Source organism: Eleutherodactylus coqui, chromosome 5 (assembly GCF_035609145.1).
Source record: "Eleutherodactylus coqui strain aEleCoq1 chromosome 5, aEleCoq1.hap1, whole genome shotgun sequence".
NCBI classification, from domain to species: Eukaryota; Metazoa; Chordata; class Amphibia; order Anura; family Eleutherodactylidae; genus Eleutherodactylus; species Eleutherodactylus coqui.
Genome location: NC_089841.1, coordinates 140656756 through 140675146, shown reverse-complemented (window position 1 = coordinate 140675146; position 18391 = coordinate 140656756). Strand labels below are relative to the sequence as shown.

General features: G+C 45.8%; 1 protein-coding gene across 1 annotated transcript in view; it reads right to left on the bottom strand.

Moving 5' to 3' along the window:
- The window catches only part of HVCN1 (hydrogen voltage gated channel 1), a 33765-nt gene extending 16622 nt beyond the window's left edge, over positions 1-17143 (bottom strand). The window contains exon 1 of the mRNA XM_066603256.1: positions 16953-17143. The gene's annotated coding sequence lies outside the window, so the exon portion shown is untranslated. The remainder of the gene's footprint in view (positions 1-16952) is intronic.
- Positions 17144-18391: the final 1248 nt, after the last annotated feature.

The following is an 18391-nucleotide window of genomic DNA, read 5'->3' as shown; positions in this document are numbered from 1 at the left end:
AATTTACCACAACAAAGTCCCATAGACCCCTGCAGAAAAAAAAAAAAAAAAAAAAAAACACGCTGCGAATTTCGCAGTGAAAAAAAAAACTGTAGTGGATAGTCGCCCTTAAGTAGCTTAAATCTGGATAGTTCTGGTTATTATAAAGACAAGGAAGGTGGCCATACAGATTACATGAATCGGCTAATCTCAGCAGGATAGGCGACCAGGTAGTGTGTACTGCGGTGTGCAGACTCTTCCCTTACAGCAGATGTTGGATTTGAAGGGGTCTGATCATTTCTTCTTATGGGAGATAAGCTTATGCTATAGGCGTCTGGCAGCAATGTAATACCCCCTCCCTATTGAAGTCACATGCATGCTCAGCATACCGAGGGGGCGGGAGAAATATGTCCGTCAACAGCTCTTTAAGGCTAGGTTTCACACGGGCGATTGCGATATCGCATATGTGCTCATGAGAGGTTTGGGCGCAAGTGATGCTTTTTCTGACAACTAATCTTGCATCACTGCAGCTTGTGATTTTCTCTTGCGATATGCAATAAGTTTCTAATGTAAGAAACACATTGCACAAAAAGCGTAGTTTCATGTGTTGCAATAAAAAAAATAGATTATACCTACCCGATAAATCGGGTTTCCAGTAGTCTCCACGGACAGCACCAATTGAGATTGCCTCCTCCTGATAGGACAGGAACACACTGAGAGGCTAAAAGCTCCCCCCCCCTTCCCCACTTTCCTCAGTGGATTCTAAAGAATTGCCGGGGTAGGAGCTCAACTTAAATTTTTTCCCCTAACCGTTTTTTTTTTTTTTCAATTATAAAATTATATTATATTTTTTATATTATATTCTATAGTTTCTTTTCTATCAATTTAGGCGGGGGGGTACGGGTGCTGTCGTTGAGACTACTGGAAACCCGATTATCGGGTAGATATAAGCTATTTTTTCCCCCAGTCGTCTCCACGACAGCACCAATTGAGATGTACCAACTAAAGTTTCCCTAGGGTAGGATTGCTGCCGAGAGGACTTTGCGGCCGAAGGCCCTGTCCTCGTCCTGCTGCACTTTTACCCTATAGTGTTTAATGAATGTGTGGGTTTTTTTCCAGACTGCGGCCTTGCATATCTGCTCGACCAAAGCTGAGCTATGTTCGGCCCATGAGGATGCTACTGCCCTTGTAGAATGGGCTTTAAGAGCTAAAGGGATTTCCTTCCCGAGGGCCTTATAGGACTCTATGATGGCCAGGCAGATCCACCTGGCTATGGAGCTTTTTGCTGCTTTGTTCCCTTTATTTGGGCCACTGAACTGGACGAACAAGTTGTCGTCCCGCCTCCAGTGGCTTGTCGCCTCTATGTAGCCTAGGACTGCTCTCCTAACGTCCAGGCAGCTTAGGGTTTTTTCTTCCTCGTTTTTAGGTCTTGGGACCTATGAAAATGTGATACTACTTTTGGCATAAACGCCGGGTCCGTTTTAAATACTAATTTGGTGTCCGAGATTTTCAGGAATGGGTGGCGAATGGACAAGGCCTGCAGCTCGCTAACCCGTCTTGCGGAGGTGATGGCTACTAAGAAAATGGTCTTGATAACAAGCATTTTTATGGGTAGTGCTTCGATCGGCTCGAATGGTACCGTTGTCATGACCCTTAGAGCCCAATTAAGGTTCCAGTCTAGAAAAAGAGTTATGGGCCTAGGCCGTAATCTAGTTGCTGCTGCTAGGAACCTGTTGACCCATCTGTTGTCTGCGAACTTTGTGTCACATATGGCGCTAAGTGCTGCGACCTGGACCTTCAGGGAGCTTGGAGAGAGGCCCATCTCTAGGCCCTCCTGCAAGAACTCTAAGATTAGAGGGATGTCCGGGATAGAATCCCTGCGATCCCTTCCCTGTCTCCATGAGGAAAACCTTCTCCAAACTTTCTGGTAGATAAGGTGGGTAGTCTTTTTCTGCTGGACATTAACGTTTTTTACTACTCTCTCTGAGAATCCCTTCTCTTTTAGTGAGGATTCCTCAAGAGCCATGCTGTTAAGTGGAGCTTGTCTAGGCTCGGATGGTTCAGTGGCCCCTGCGATAGAAGATCTGTCCAGGTAGGGAAGGCGACTGGGTCCTGGACGCTCAATGTTGCTAGAAGACCTAACCAACTTCTCTTGGGCCAGAAGGGGGTCACCAGGATTAGTGTGCATACCTGGGTTCTGAAATGTTGTAAGACTCTGGGGATCAACGGTATAGGAGGAAAGGCGTAAACCAGCCCCTCTCCCCAGTCTTGGCCTAGGGCGTCTACTGCTGTCGGACGATCTCCTGGCCGGAGGGAGAAGTTGCTTACTTTGGCATTTTTCCTGGTTGCGAACAGGTCCAATTGTGGGGTCCCGCACTGGTTGGTCGGGATTCTGAATGCTTCCAGGGAGAGAGACCATTCTCCTGGGTCTATTTGCCTCCTGCTGAGAAAGTCCGCTTTTTGGTTTAGCGTCCCCTTCAAGTGGGTTGCCGTGATCGAGAGGATCCGGCCCTCTGCCCAGTGGAAAATTTTCTGTGCGATGTTTTGCAGGGCGGGAGATCTTGTGCCCCCTTGGTGTCATATATGGGCGACCACGGTGATATTGTCTGACAGTATCTTTATATGCTGGTCCCGTAGCGAATTCCCTAACTGCTGTAGGACCTGCCATACGGCCTGTAGTTCCCTGTAATTTGAAGACTGTTCTTTTGTCCTTTGAGGCCATGGGCCCTGAAAGAACTGGTTCCCCACATACGCTCCCCATCCCCAGGCGCTTGCGTCCGTTGTGATGCGAGTGGCTGGGTTTTGTAGCCAATGAACCCCTTTCCGCAGGTTCTCTGGGGATGTCCACCAACGCAGGGATGTTTTCACCGCGCTTGGGATGTACATTCTTGTCCCTAGAGAGGACTGCCTTTTGTCCCACGTGGATAGGACTGAGGCTTGCAGGGCTCTGGTGTGAGCCTGGGCCCATGCCACTCCTGGAATGCATGACGTCAAGCTTCCCAGGAGAGACATGGCTTCCCGAATTGTACATAAATCGTCTCCGTAGAAAGGTTTTGACTAGCCGTCGGATTTTTGGTATTTTCTCCTCGGGTAGGCAGGAGCATTGCGATTCTGAGTCGAGCATTATACCCAGAAACGTTTTCTGCTTGTCGGGATCTAGGCTGGATTTTTCCCAGTTTATGATCCATCCTAAGGATTGGAGAAGTTCTAGCACTATCCTCAGGTGTTTCGTTAGGAGTTCTCTGGACCCTGCTATTATTAAAATATCATCCAGGTAGGGTACTATTAGGACCGACTTCTTCCTCAGGTAGGCGGCTACCTCCGCCATAATTTTGGTGAAGATTCTGGGTGCTGAGGAGATCCCGAAGGGCAGGCATCTGAATTGATGGCGCTCTATTCCTTTGCCCATATCCACTGCGAACCTTAGGTATCTTTGGGACCCCTCGTGGATCGGTACGTGGAAATAAGCATCCTTTAAATCGATGGATGCCATGTAGGCTCCTTTGGGAATCAACTTTATTGTTGAGGAGATGGACTCCATCTTGAATTTTCTGTATCTGATGCAGGTGTTCAGAGGCTTCAGGTTCACTATCATCCGCTGTTTCCCACAGGGTTTCCTTACTAGGAAGATCCTGGAATAATGGCCCTGGGTTTCCTCGTTTTGCGGTACGGGCGATATTGCGTTTAGTTGCTGCAGGTCCTGAACGCTTTGCCTTAGTAGGTGTAACTGTTGCTTGGAGCCTCCCGTGATAACGAATTTTCTTCTGGGGAGGGACACCAGCTCTATGCGGTATCCCTGCTGTAAGATCCTTGGGATCCATGGGCCTTCGGAAATCGCAGCCCATTGATCCACAAAGCTCCCCAGCCTTGCCCCTACGGGGATGGCGTCAGGGTCTCTGCTTTGGCTCCCCCTGGTGGGGGTTAAAGAGGATGTTCCTCCCTCTGCCCCCCTTGGGGTAACTCCAGCGGCCTGTCTTGCCCTTGCCTCGGTAGGCCTCTGGCTGTTGCACTGGGGCCCGGAAGAAGGTCTTCCCTCTCTGTGGCTTTTCTTCCGGGAATCCCTTCTTTTTGTCGGCCGCCTTCTCTAGAATCTTGTCAAGGTCCGGTCCGAACAAAAACTGGCCGTAGAATGGGAGGGCGCATAGCTTATTTTTTGAGGCTAGGTCACCTGACCACGATTTCAGCCATAACACTCTTCTGGCTGAGTTAGACCGGGCTGTAGCTGTCGCCGAGTTTGACAGTTTCGGCCGCGGCGTCCGCTAGGAAATTTGTTGCCATACGCAGGATCGGAAGGGAATTTAGGATCTGTTCCCTCGGCGTCTTATTGGTTAGGTGTAGCTGTTCTAGCCATACCCCCTGAGTTCGCGCCATACAAGTGGCTGCGATCCCTGGCCTAAGTATGTTTGCCGCTGCCTCCCATGATTTCTTTAGAAGGCCCTCAGCTTTGCGATCCATAGGATCTTTTAACTGTGCGGCGTCCTCAAAGGGCAGGGTCGTTTTCCTGGCTACTTTGGCCACTGGGACGTCTACCTTAGGTACCTCCTCCCAGCTTGCGCAAACTTCCTCCTCGAAAGGGTACCTTCTTTTTACCCCTCTAATGGAGAAGGAGCTTGCGTCTGGTTTCCTCCACTCTTTCTGGATTATTTTGGTGATATTCTTGTGGACAGGGAAGGTATGCTTGCGTCTCTCCCCTAGTCCCCCGAATACCTCATCTTGTAAGGTACGTGGTTCTCTGAGCTCTTCCATTTTTAGTGTAGCCCTGACTGACTTAAATCAATTCCGTTAAGTCGTCCTGATGGAATAAGTATCTTTTGTAGTCCTCCTCATCTGAGGACTCCTCGGCCGCCTGTTCCTCTTGCTCCGACCCGATAGAACCCTCAGAGTTGGAAGGCTCGTCAGGAACATGCGCCCTTTTCTGGCGCTTCGCTGGCGGCGCCAGCTGTGACGTTAGGGCTGATCTAACCTCTTCTTTCACCAGCTTCCTAACATCCTCCATGAATCCCCCCCTCTGACTAGCCTAGCTACGCATGCCTTGCATAGAGGCCTCTGGTACGTAGCTGGCAGTTTTATCCTGCATTCCATGCATTTTCTGAGTTTTGTTCTGGGGGGGGGGGGGGGGGAATGTCTTTTTTATCCCCCTGACAAAGCATTTTTGTGGGTAAATATGCAATTTTTCCGTAAACAATACACTGGATATTTGCATTTGTATTTTTGCCGCACTGGCTACTTATGGCCGCTGAGGCTGAGGTTTCAGCTATCTCTGGGGCTGGAGCACTCATTACTATACCGGTGCTGCAGACACCTTGCGACCTGTAGTGCTGGTCTGTTCTGGCTTCTCTCAGGTTCCTATATTTAAATTTTCACACTCCTGCGCTAAGCCCCGCCCCCTGCGCTCCTGATGCAGACGCGATGACGTCATCGCGCTGGACACGTGACGCGGCCCCCCGCCGAAGGGCTTCCTGGAGCGCCGCGCTGTAACTCTGCAGGGAGGACGAGGGGGACTAAGGCTCCCACTTTGTACCCCCCATGGGCCGCCGTGGGAGGAACCTGGCCCGGGGGTTACCACCTCATGTGGCGTCCCGGGAGTTGTCTGGCTTGGAAGGGAGGACAGGCTGACCCACTGCCCTCCGATCCGCCTGTAAGTAATCCTGGCTGGCTTCACCAGCCCCTCTCAGAGATCCTGCCTCCTAGCAGGACAGGAAGACACTGAGGAAAGTGGGGAAGGGGGGGGGGGGGGCTTTTAACCTCTGTGTTCCTGTCCTATCAGGAGGAGGCAATCTCAATTGGTGCTGTCGTGGAGACGACTGGGGAAAACAGAGCTCCATAGGGAAACATGGGCGATTTACACGCAGAGCGATAGGTCAGGTAGCGATTTCTAAGTCTCACAACATCGCATGAGAGAAAACATCACAGATGTGAAGGAAACCATTAAAAAGCAGGAGTTTCATAATTCTGCATTTTCACTTGTGTGAAGGAGCCCCAAACTGCTTTGTGACACGGCCTATTGCCGCATATGGCAGTAAAATTGTACTACACATGACAGCTATCTCAGCGTCTCACACATTTTCTGAACTGTCGCTTTACAATAGCGCATATATACATCGCCCATACACAAATGTAATTGCGTATGAGTGGGGTCGATTATGCGCCCATAGAGAACAATGGGCTCTCCCGTGTAATACACCACAGAATAGAACATGCTGCGTTCTTCTTTGCGCTCACGTATTACTCATTTCCTACACGCAAATGTGAGTGAAACTGCGTAATCAATGTATTTGAATGCCTGCGAATCACATGCATAATACACGTAATGTGCTCTTGTGAGCCCGGCCTTAGGAGTACAAGGTTGTCCATGTTTGGTATAGGCACTTATGTCACAAAAGGAAGGATTTCAGTTGTCTTTTAAGCCACCAGAACAATGAGATTTTTAACTTTTCACATAACCAAATATTAAATCAAGTGGCGCAAATAACGTCTGCTAGGACAGGTCATTTTTAAACTGAAGGCATGAAACATACAACAATACATACAACAATGAGTATAGGAGATTGGCTGAAGGAGGCATTTCAAGGACCATGAAGAAAAGGACAACCGTAATCTGTAAGAGTGCCAATGTAGCTTTCAGATGGATGATACGTGACCTCTACAGGCTCTGAGTGGACAGGGAATACAATAAAGTAGTCATGTTTACATGTAACCATCTACTTAGCTCTACCTTAAACATGCCCTTGTCGTGTTTCACCTACTAAGGTTTATGCACCGCAAACAGGAGGGGTGAAGAATTTCTATAGCTTTACATGTCATAAACCCAAGTAAAAGTCCGTATACAAAACAACTTTATTGTCTATGACAGGACAGGATGCACACTTTACCTCATGGAGAACCTGTAGTTCTCTCCGAAGTGGGAAAATGCAGGTTTTCTCCTTTGTGCAGAGGATTGGGGACGTCACAGACATCATAGTGCTACAATCATACATTTGTCTCCTCTCTATTCATACACTATCCCAGCAGAAGTAACATAGTATGTAAGGCCATAGTATGTATTAAAAAAAAAAAAGGGGGACATGCCCATGCAGTTCAGCCCATTACCCCCAATGATGATCCAGAGGAAGGCAAACAAAAACAAAATTTTCCCCATTTAAGGGGCAATATATATTCCCCGACTCTAATCTGACAACCAGAATAATCCCTGGATCACCAACCCTTCTGAAGTAATTAGTGACTATAACATACTATATTGTAACACTGAAGAAAGACGTCCAGGGCAGTCTTGAACTCCATCGAGTTTTTCATCAGCATGTCTTCAGACAGAGTTCCATAGTCTCACTACTCTTACAGTAAAGAACCCTCTTATGTTGGTTACGAAACCTCCTTTCCTCTAGATGTAGAGGATGCCTGTAATTGAGCAAGACTCAAAAGTACTTATTTACGTATGTTAATTAGCGGGGCCTCCTTTGGCCCCAATGACATCGGATACTCTCCGTGGCATACTGTTTACTCACATTGCATACACTTCAGCTTGTATTTCTCTCCATTCACACTGCAAACGTCTACCGAGTTCTCTCGAAGAAATTTAATTGGTACGTCGTCATTTACAGTTGAGCAATTAAAGAACATTCTATTGAGTGCTGAATCATGTTGCTCCATTTTCAAATCAGATGGATGTGCCTGGGTGTGGAGGAGGCCTGGGGAATGGCTAAGTAAGGCAGAGAATCCATTATGGTTTGGGAATGTTTTGCCTGGCATGGTCTCTGTCCATTAGTTGTAGTTGACATTTTAGACAATTTGCAGTCGCCAAGGTGACAATACTCTGGAAATGGCCAGCAATAATTCCAACAAAACAACACGGCCTGTCACACATCCAACACTGTTTTACATTGGTTTGAGAATATGGATGTTCCTCGACTGGCCTGCACAGAGTTGAACCCCATGAATATCTTCCGGGCAAACTAGAATGTTGGATCCGAAAATATGCACAGCATCCATCTTCTTTGAGAGAACTCACCAGATGCTAGCAGGATGCATGGAGGGAAATTAAAGTTGAAGTGTATTAGACCTTAGAAAAAAGTATTCCATGGAGAGTATCTGATGCCAAAGGAGCCCCACTAAGTATTAACATATGTAAATAAATACTGCTTTTAATTCTTGCTCGGGTGTCCAATTACTGTTGGTAGGATAATGTATATAACTTGACTATTGTATGTAAAAGTCCTTCAATCTCAAATTAGGGGAACCTGACAAGTCTCACAATATCAAATGTCGTGAACATGTTTCTTTGGGTGGTTTTAGAAAAGCATGTTTAAAAAAAAACAAACAAAAACAACAACTTACTGTACTTGCAGTAATAGTGAACTTTCAAGAATGTCCAGTATAGATTGTTGAAAACTCATGATCATGTGCACCTCGTGTTGAGGGCTTATTCCGATGTGTGTATAATGGCCGGGTTTTCACGCCTGGCCAATATACGCTGTCTCTCTCTGCAGGGGGAGGCGGGCCGGACCAGGAGAAGTGCACCGAGCTCCCACCCCCTCTTTGCAATGGGAGGGGGCAGGGCAGAACTTAGCTCGGCTCCCATCCCAACCCTCCCATTGCAAATAGTGACGAGTGGTGGAGAGGGGGTGGGAGCTCCATGCACTGCTCCTGGCCCACCTCCTTCCCCTGCAGAGAGAGACAGCACATACCGGCCAATATGCGCACGTCAGAATAAGCCCTTCGTGTGATCACAGCAAAAACTGTATGATAAAAAAATAAAATACTTTGCACCATTTGTACATATGGTAACACTGGGGTTCCCGACAAATGTAGCATTTATGGAATAGTTTTACAAAATGTAAATACATGCATACATTTTGTATCTTCGCAATGCATACAGATTTCAGTAATTTTGCAATAGGTCATAATAAAAAAATTTTTATATTTGTCCACAGCTCCTATGCCGATCTATATGTTTCCATTCCTACACTCTATAAATAAACTCTGTGTAGTCTAATTTTACAGTCATAGTCGCCTGTGTGATCCGATGCATCAGATGGTATATTGGTCTGGACGATATACGCTGGTGTGAATAAGCTCTAACTCAGAATCTTAGCTGAATGAGTAAAGCTCTAGGTGCAATAATAGCAGCACGCTTTAAGTTAGAGAAGCAGGATGAAGTGTTTACTTCTTAGTTCTGTGTAGGGGAAGGCGAGAAGTAAGAGCCTTGGAGGTTTCAAATTGAGCTATATCCTAAGGGCCGACATCTGTGCTCTTTTAAAGGGCCTTCACATAGGCAGACTGTGTGCGGGACAAATGATTGTACTGACAATCATTAATCCCCCATACACTTATTGCCGGCAGCACATCCCCGGTTTACATGGGAAGAGGCACTGCCAACAACAATGATCTATGGTGCTGCATAAAAGAGGTGTTCACCAGACAGCTCTTTTGACGACTGATCATCAGCATCTTCACTCGAGGGCAATGCTTATGTGAACGAACATTCTTCCCCAATTATCAGCCCTTATGTAGAAGGCCTTTACTGCCCCTACTCCCTCTGTATTGCCTCCAGCAACAGGATACATGAATTTCTGCTCATGCTATCCCTCTTACCAGATGATTTCATATGGAGAGCTGCGCTTGGCTGTTTATGTAACTCCCACAAAATGAGTGTATTCGGGTGAACTCACACATAGCGGAACTGTTATGGAGTTTTGGTTGCAGAATGTGCACCGAAATTCAGCAACAACTCACAGTACAATGTCAGTGAATGGCGTTTCAGGCACAGCCGCATCCACTCATTCTGTGGATTTTCAAATCGGCAGCACGTCCTAGCCGACGCAGAAAGGGGGCAGAGTCTCCCGATTGTAATACAATGAGTGAAATCCATGCTGAAAATCCACAAAGAAGTGGTGTGGAATTGCATGCGGAACATTTCTGCTACGTGTGCACGTAACCTTTGGGCATTGTTTGGATGCAGTAGTGTGATTCTCCATTTAACTTCCCTGTGTGCAGACAGCCTAGTATTGCCATTTTCCTGAAAGGCATGTTACAACCCGTCTTACCCAAGAGCTGTCCTCCACTGAGCTACATGTGCTAATCACTGTGTGGTTACCATATGATTACAGCAACCTGTTGCTCAAAGCAAAGTAGGAAGTAAAACCACCCCTTCCACATTCATCACTGAATGCACAGATCTCGGTGATTGCCGGCCGACACCCGAGCTTCACAATGACAGATGGAGGTGCAGCTGGTAAACAGCAATCATCCATAGCGTGTGCAGGCAGCATAACTAGCTCATTATGTAAGACATGTCTATATATGTTCATTAGTCCTTGAAGTTGTGACTAGTTATCAGAAGTGCTAATAAGTACTGGCGAATCTCATCAAACTTATTAATGCTATTAAGTACTGGCAAATTACATCAAACTATATGGTATGGGTGGTTTGCTAAGTTTGTTGCACCTCATAAAGCAGATTAGACACTCCTCTCTCTTATGGCATTTCATGGCTGACATACTTACACACCCAAATCGTGTGCACAAATAGCAGTTGTGAGGTATTCCTCTCTTACAGGGCTGCGCATGCAGTTAGGTTTTCTCCACAAAGCAAGCTGATAATGGAGATGGAAACTGCAGACAAAGCGAAGGACCGTCTTGTAAAACGTCTCTCTCTTTTTCCGACTTATCAGTCAAGTTACCGAGTCATGAAGGACCACGTCTTGCTGCTCCTTCGCACTCTCTCACTTGGAACTGGTGTGTCTCAGCAAGGAGGACCCCCGCTGATCAATGTTCTAGAACCTTATAGGGATTACCCCCACAAAAATATTTGTTGCCTAGCCACAGAATAGGCAATAGCTAGGATAGGTCATCAATAGTTGATGGACAGGGGTCCGACGCTCAGAAACCCTGCCCATCAGCTGATCATCTGGCCTGCTCTCCAGTGCGGTGGGCTGGACAGTGTCATAAGCAGACAGGAGAGGAAGTATCAGAAATGCATTCATTTCCATTAAAAACAATACTTATTGAAAAAAAAAGACCAAATATGGGATTGCCAAGGCAACTGTTAGGTGGATTCAGAACTGTCTGAGTAATCGTACTCAAAGAGTGATCAGAAATGGCTGCACATCCAAGTGGACGAATGTATCAAGTGGGGTAGCACAAGGCTCTGTCCTAGGCCCAGTGTTGTTCAACATTTTTATAAATGATCTGGAGAAGAAAATTAATGGGAAACTAATCAAATTTTCTGATGACACAAAGCTAGGAGGGATAGCCAACACTAGGGAAGAGAGAGAGTATTCAAAAAGATCTAGGGCAGCGACTAACCGAATGGTATTTAACAAGGAGAAATGCAAAGTCCTACATCTGGGCAAAAAAAAATAAAAAAAATGGAAAGAAAAACAACAACCACATACAGAATGGGAGGAATTGAGCCAAGCAGTAGCACATGTGCAAAAGACTTGGGTATACTAATAGATCATAGACTGAACATGAGTCAACAATGTGATGCAGCAGCCAAAAAGGCAAACACAATTCTAGGATGTATTAAGAAAAGCATAGAGTCTAGATCACGTGAGGTCATTATCCCCCTCTACTCTTCCTTAGTCAGACCTCATCTGGAATACTGTGTCCAGTTCTGGGCACCCCACTTTAAAAAAGACAGACAAACTAGAGCAGGTTCAGAGAAGAGTTACCAAGATGGTAAGCAGTCTGCAAATCATGTCCTATGAAGAACGGTTCAAGGATCTGGGAATGTTAAGCTTGCAAAAAAGAAGGCTGAGAGGAGACTTAATAGCTGTCTACAAATCTCTGAAGGGCTGTCACAGTGCAGAGGGATCAGTCCTATTCTCATTTGCACAAGGAAAGACTAGAAGCAAGGGGATAAAACAAAGGGAGGAGACACAAATTAGATATTAGGGAAAAAAAATAAAAATTTCTGACAATGAGGGTGATCAATAAGTGAAACAGGTTACCACGGAAGGTGGCGAGTTCTCCTCCAATGGAAGTGTTCAAACAAAGGCTGGACAGACATCTGTCTGGGATGATTTAGTGACTCCTGCACTCAGCAGGGGGTTGGACCAGATGACCCTGGAGGTCCCTTCCAACTCTACCATTCTATGATTATATGAAGAGCTGCTACGGCTGCAGTATCACAATCTTGAACTCTTAGCATCATAGCGCTTAACATGCGAGTACCGATGACAGAAAGACAAGTGATGACTCTGCAACTTCTCATTGGCTGCAGAGGTCACCTGATATCCTGTGACATCATTTGTCAAAAATCACCGGGACCACAGCAAGGTGCAATGCTGGATCCTGGTAGCCATGGAGGGATAAATATACCTCCGTTTATTATTTTCACACAGGGGGTCCTATTGAAAAGGGGTTTCCCAATAAATGATACCCCAATTTACACCTTCAAGATCAGAGATTTAAAGTTTTTTTTGTCCCCGACTTCCAGGAGCCATAATTATTTTTTCAGTTGACATAGCTGTAGGAGTGCCTGTTTTTTTGCTGGACAAGTTGTATTTCTTTAAATGGTACCATAAAACATACTGTAAAATTTTTAAATGTATTTTGTAAGTACAGCGATATAAAAATAAGTGTGAAATTTTTTTTAAGGGGTCGTTTTTACAGCATTCACATTGCAGTAAAAATTACATGTGATCTATATTTTGTTGATTACAGTAATATATATTAAAAAAGAAAATTAGTATTTTTTTTATCTTTAAAAAAGAATGACACAAATCTTTTTCTTTTTTAAACAAAAATTGCTTGCTTTTGCCATATTCTGAGACGATAGAGGGTAGAGGGTAGAGATAGAGAGAGATCTCCCCTCCGTTCCTCCCCTGCAATGCTCAGTACATTTTTTGGTCACTCTTTATGCAATATTTTTTTGGGTGGGGGAGCCAGCATAAATGCGTTCTTGCTTTAGTTTTTTTTTTTGTTTCTTTAACGGTGCTCACCGTGTAGGATAAGTGTAATATTTTAAGGCTGCCTTCACACAGGCTTCAAAAATTGTGCAATTGTTTTTGTGTTGCAACAGTGCTACAAGATGCATGTATGTGAAGCCCATGGTTTCTAATCGGTTCCTTCACATTAGCTATGTTTTGTCTGATGCTATGTTGCTAGAAAAAATAAATAAAAATCGTGGCATTCTCTATTCTGCCGCAATTTGCAATGTTTTGTAGCGCATGTTTCCCTATGGAGCCTCCTTGTTGATCGCATTGCATCGCACGTACTTGTGATTTTCATGACATGCAATACATTTTTAACATTAGAAACTCCTATTAACTTTCTCACGATTTTATTGTGGGAGAAAATCGCGGGTAGCAGCGATGCAAGATTGTTTCACAAGAAGAAGAATCACTGACGCTACAAAATTGTGTGTACAAAGCTGCAATATTGCAGCGCTGATATCGCTGTCGCCCGCGTGAAAGAGGCCTAATAGTTCAGACTTACGAACATGGCGATACCAGATGTGGATTTTTTTTATTGTTTAGATTTGTACAGGAATTTTTTTTATATTAAAAAGTTTCTGCTGTTCTAAAAATTTTATTAAACCTTTTTCTACATTATTTTTAGGCCCTATAGGTTACGTGAACTTGCAAACACTTGATCCCTTGTACTATACAGTATATTGCAATAATTCAGTACTGCGGTATAATTTTCAACGTTGCCTGCGTCTATAATGGGACTACCTTCGGGGATGACGGGCAACAGTTGAGGCTGCAGTTTTACACCGTTTCCACAACTCCCTTTGAAGAGAAGAGAGTGCTGGAAACAACCAGCGCAGCAGGTAGTCCAATCTTAGCCATGAAAGGCCGAGATGGTAAGATCCCTTCAAAGTTGTGTCACAGGTACAGCTTAATCGGCATCCATACATGGCAACTCTGGAGGCGTTCAGTAGGCTCTAGGCTGCCACGCTAACCCATCAGCATCCCACTATTGAATCACAGGGAGGCTGATATGCCACCGGAGGGCCCACCTCCTTGGCTGGCAGTTTAGACGCATGGTCTAGTTTATGATTTCAATAGCCAATTGCCACAATAGCAGAAGATGCCAGCAGCTGTCAAAACCAGCTGATAGCCAGCAGGTATGGGGCGGATTCAGCTCCTGAGTCCAGTCCACATACCTTTTAAAACTGCATAATGTACATTTAAGGGCCAATTCCCTGAAATCACACGTACTCACCCGTGGCATGTTCTATTTTGCTGCGTGCGTACGGCACAGCGGAAGATAGCGTGAAAACACTTCCCCGCCTACTGCCAGGCGCGTCACATGACACGGCTAGAGAAAGACTTCCTACAGTCGAAACGTTGCCTGTTTTTTACATTATGGAGCAATAAAGGATGATTTGTTTTAAATTCACCATCTGATGCTGCTACTATTTTTGTTGTTCTGGATACCATACAGGGACTGGAGGTCCATGGTCCCTTTGGTAGCTTTGCCTTAAAGAAATACCTCTGCACTAAAGTGCATACTCTGGAGTGCAGCGGGTTATCTATCTTGGAAATACAGGACACTGCCGGCACATCATGCACTGTACTGCGGAGCGTCATGCGGGATGTCGGATCCGGAGGCAAGTATGGGGTCTCTGGGGGGGTCCGTGGTGGAATCCCGCTTGCGGAGCCCTTCACAGCTGTGTGCACTAGGCCTTAGTCATGCGGTTGGTAAATTACATTAAAAATAAATAAATGTCAATGATAATTTTTTTAACAGTCAAATTGGAAAATTGTGATAAATCATGAAGACTGTGACAATGGGTGCAGATTAGCAGCCCTCACTAAAATGATTACTTTTTTTTTTTAATGGACACAAGAAAAGTCCATTATTTGTACGTCATATCTGGTTATCTGCTTTTAGGGTGCTGTCACATGGGCAGAATTAGCCCGCGGTTACGCACTCAAATCTGCAGCTTATTCTGCACCAAAAACCCACAAGTCTCACTGCAGATCTTCACAAGTTGATACAAAACGACTAACGACTTATGGCTCGTCACCCGGTCGGTGGCCATGTTTACACTGAACCACTATTGTTTGAATTCACTCTTTCCATTATTCAGTTGATAGTCGCCCCATGTAAGACTATGTTCGCACGGGACGGAGACGCTGCAGAAATTTGTCAGGGTAGCTGATAAACCGTTCTGAAATCCACAACACATAAAGCTGCTGTTTGTTGCGGATTTTGTGGTGTTTTCTACGGTGTGGATTTTAGTGCGATTTTTCTGTTTACTTTATTCCACTGCGTCATTGGAGGAATAATGTGAATTAACATGCGACCCGCACTGCGACCAACCCTTGTGCAAACACTTGTGGAGTTAGCTCTTATATTACCACTGGAATACTTTACTCAATCAGTGCAAAAGGAAAGCGGACGCATGGGACTAGACCTCAACAGCAAGAAAACGGAAGTCAGGACCGCGGTAGGCAGCGGTACAGGGAACATAGATATTAACAACGAAGGAGTCAAATCAATCCAAGGTTTCATCTTCCTTGGGAGAAAAAAAAAACTAAAACACACAATATATCAACGGGTAATCTGGACCTGAGACGGGTTACACTCGGTAGGAATGCAGTGCAAGGAATGGAAAAGCAAGGATATTGGCATTGCAAAAAAAACCAGACTGGTCAATGCAGTCATCCTCCCATAACAACGTATGGCTGCAAAAATTGGGCGCTCAGGAAAACAGAAGGAAAATTGATGTGTTTGAACTCTGGTGCTGGAGGAGAATGCTGCGGGTACCTTAGACCGCCATGACAACGAACAAGGTAGTGTTAGATCGCGGCAAACCGAAAATATCACTAGAGGGCAAAATCATCAAACAGCGACTCTTTTTTGACCACGTGATGCGCGCTAACTCACTGGAAACAGTACTGATGCCTGGCAAGGTCAGTGGAAAGAGAAAATCAAGAACAAGATGGCTGGATACAGTCAAGGCCGCCACCAATGCATCAGTCACCGAACTGAAAGGCTGCCTGTCCACGGACGGGGTTTCTTTGCATTCGCCACGGCGATAATCTAGCCGCAGGGAACGCAGTGAACGCTCTCCATAGCCCCTGTCCGCAGGTGGAGAATCAAAGCGATTCTCCGCTCGCGGCCGGCAATTCGCAGCATGCTGCGATTTGCCGCAGTCAGCCTGTCAGATAGGCTGACAGCAGAGATCCGTCTGCCGGCTCCTGGGCGGCGTCCCCCGTGGCGGAGATCCGTTGCAGGATACTGCAACACCCGTGGACAGGCAGCCTTAGAAGCAGTGAAAAACAGAAACGCGTGAAGAACATCGATCCATGGAGTGACCGAAGGTTGGATGGGACTGAACGGATAATCATCATCATTACCTCCATGTTAAACTCTACAATGGAAAGTGCAGGGAAAAAAAAAAAAAGTGTATATTCTTGCTGCTTTTCCACTACATTAAAATTTGCTTTCCAAGAGCAATTACACAGCGGATATTTTACACTGTGTACAAAAAATAAAAAATTAAAAAATAAAATAAAAAAAATAAAAAATCACTAAAACTCATTCATTTAGCTGGGATTTCAAAATGCTACAAATCATACACTGGAAGTTCCGCAGCTGACATTCCGCAGCGTACCGCCCCGTGTGAACACTGTGTGGGCACCTCCAGGTCACTTTCACACTTGTGACTTTTGCATCAGTAATTGTGAACCAAAACCTGCATAAAGAGGAAGCAGAGGGGAACCTTACACCTGGTCTTATCTCATATGTAGAAAATGGGAAAGCAGAGTGATAATGGGGGTGAGGTGCAGAGCCCTTCCAGCGGAGAGGAGATGCTCTACCTGTAGTGAGCGCGGACTGATGTGCGGACAGTCACCTACACAGTCCGCCAGCTCCGCTATTCACACCAGTGCGGCTCTCTCCCCACAACAGTAGCTGCTGCTTGCTACAGAGTGAGCGGTAAGTGCACAGACGGTAAATATCCGTCCACACGGCGCAGTAACACGATGCCCAGAGCTGTGCCCACAGAGGGCTACTCACCCGCACAAGCGCTGCCGACTGCCACTTCTCACCCACTCACAGCTACAAGTCATTTAAATCGCGGAGGATTGATCCCTGTCGTTTCCTTCCGCCGCTGTAATGTGAGCAGGAGTCGTATCACAGAGGAAAAGTAGTTCTCCTCAGAGCCTCCCGAGTCCATTTCCTCACACGGCACATGATGTTTGTGCAGCTTCCTGCCCCAGAGTAGTTCTGTCACACTGTACAGGCAGCATTCCTCACTCACATTCCTCCCTCCATGGCTCTGGACTTGCAGCTGCGGCTGTTTTGTACCCATTTAGTCAATTTTGTAAAAAAAAACAACAACTTTCAGCCTTTGTGAAGGGGATGTGTTGCACCAATTGTAGCCTTCTGGATGGGGCTTACAGAAACCACGTGCTGCAGAACCAAGCCATTCAGTTGGCTGGACCCGGTTAGAAGCCGTATTTACGTGGACAAGTGCGATATCGGCCCGAGAGACTGATACTGTTCTCGTAAACCTGCAGTTATTCTTCCTGCGATGCGTCTTGCAAGAACACATCGCTGCACGTGCAATTTTCACGCATTTTTTCATGAACGGCTAGTAAAAATAGAAAAACCGCATCGCACTCGCATGAAAATCGCATGTATATGCAAGTGCGATGCAATGTTTGGCTCCAATAGGAAATAAGGGAGGATTCCTGAACAGAATTGCCCTAAAATACGATATATTGTGTTTTTATTGTTCTCGCACTATCGGTGCAAGCGAAAAATCACTTAGGAAAATTAACCCATTGCAAACAATGGATTCTTTTCACCTGCGATTTCTGCGCGCCTCACTACGCCCAGAAATCACCCGTGAACCTTGCTCGTTTAAATGCAAGCCCATGGTACATGCACACGGGCGCTGAAAAAGTGGCGCCCAATATTCTCAGGACACCATATAGACATCCCATCCGCGTGCTATCCGATGTACGGGACATTAACCCTTTCCAATCCACTGTCTGACGACATTCTGATTGAAGGCTGTACAGCTCCGATGTCGGAAGACGTCCGGCAGGGTATTCTTTCTGTATATTACTGGTTGCTCTCTTGTCAGGGGCCTCTCCTGCATGTCCTATACTGCAGTACTGGCTCTAGCCAGCAGGTGGCGCCATTGCATAATGGCAGAAAGAGAAACCCCCCTAGGAAACGCTGAATCTAAAATTGAATTGCAAAGGGTTAATGTGTACTATTTTCGTCTGCAGGTACCCGCACGCGGGCTTTTTTTTTCTGTCCAATCTTCCTACTGAAAAATTAGTCTGAAAATCAAACAGTAATATGACCCATTCATTTGGCTGGGTGCATGCACATGGGATTTGTTGTAATCCGACAAATAGCACGTCTTTGTCCGTGTGCTGTCTAATCCGAGTTGCACCCGAGAACCTCAGGCGCAACCTTTTTTAACGTCCATGTGTATGTGC